Below are 1,438 nucleotides of genomic sequence, written 5' to 3' on the forward strand. Positions count from 1 at the left end.
AAGTAACAAACAAAGGTTAAAAACTAATTTTACACATAAATTAGATTAGTCTATCAAGCTTCATTCATTTCAACTTATGTATGTAGCGTTGAATGCACAGCTGTTAGTGCTACTAATGAAAAGAAAATTTTAGTATTGTAAGAAGGAGGTGGGACATAGTCAAATGAGAGGCCTGTCATACTCATACTTCTCACCAGAAACATCAACATGCAAGATAATATTAACATGATCTTCAGTACAAAATATAATGTGTCAGAAGTCAGAACCAACCTTGGAACTTGGGTTATCGTAGTAGAGTAACATGTAAACAAAGTACCTAAAGATAGATTACCTCAAGATGACTATTCAGATATGCAACCTGAAATAGGTCTCAATGGACTTTGTCACAACATCTGCAAATCATTGTAATTCAGTATGTTCTGAGGAAAAATATTTAGCTTTTCAGTAGATAACATAAGACCTACAATACCTATTAAACTTGCCAGAACCATATATCATTTAATTATGACAATAAATATAATTGCCAATAAAGATCGTTTGTACATACATATATTGAACCAAATTTTTTATTCCTTCTTTTGAGCTCTCCCTCATCTTCTTGAATTTCTCATGAGTGACCACCTTTTACACTTGACTTCAGATTTCATTTGCACTTTTTTGGCTTCTCATTAATCATCACCTTTGCGGATCTGTTCCAAATTACAGCCAAGAAACAATTCATTAGTGAGTTATAATTTTCTTGTGTTAGCTTCGAGCCATTTGTGCAGTAAAACAATCAGTAAGAAACTACAAACAATGAGCACTATACATGAATAGGTTGACGTGATAACTTAACGATCTCTTCGATAGAAGGGGGTAAATATCATAGTAGGTTGAAGAAACTTGTCTAACCAAGAACATCATATGATCAAGATAGCTTGATAAATATCATGAGACGTCTCTGCTGGAATGTAAATTGATGGACATGCACCTTATTCATCTTACGTTAAGCTCATAGCTAAATAGTGCAATTCCTTTTTTGTCAGATAGTGTAATTTAGGTTTGAGAAATAGCAGGTTTATGTAAATACTTGAAATTCATGAACCAATTGAAGTGTGCCTAAATGAACAATAGTGTAACTTGCGAAGCCTATTTATACTGATGTGAAAAGCTGCAATTGAACCATGAAATATGAAGTTAAGGACCATAAGATAGGAAATTACTTAGGCCGCTTAGTTAAGTCCTATGTCCATGTATCACAGTTACCACAATCAGCCTTCGGAAGGGAAGAACAGAAACCTTCTTAGCCAAATATAAAGATTCTTTAAGTTGATTGGTGAAATCTAGAAAAACATAGTTTAACAGAATGTATTTTATATTTAATAATTTAGTAAAGGCATAGGCTGCACTATCAAAACAGATGCAAGTCATGGTTACTTTAGTAAAGGCATAGGCTGAC

General features: G+C 33.2%; 1 long non-coding RNA gene across 2 annotated transcripts in view; it reads right to left on the bottom strand.

Annotated features, from left to right (window-relative positions):
* Positions 1–679, bottom strand: part of LOC102584180 (uncharacterized) — a 2,292-nt gene extending 1,613 nt beyond the window's left edge. For both annotated transcript variants that reach the window (XR_367571.2, XR_001473910.1), the window contains exons 1-2: positions 548–679; positions 332–392 (exon numbers count right to left, since the gene is read on the bottom strand). This is a non-coding gene — a long non-coding RNA (uncharacterized lncRNA). The remainder of the gene's footprint in view (positions 1–331; positions 393–547) is intronic.
* Between the last annotated feature and the right edge of the window lie 759 nt (positions 680–1,438).

Source organism: Solanum tuberosum, unplaced genomic scaffold, assembly GCF_000226075.1.
Source record: "Solanum tuberosum cultivar DM 1-3 516 R44 unplaced genomic scaffold, SolTub_3.0 scf00133, whole genome shotgun sequence".
NCBI lineage: Eukaryota > Viridiplantae > Streptophyta > Magnoliopsida > Solanales > Solanaceae > Solanum > Solanum tuberosum.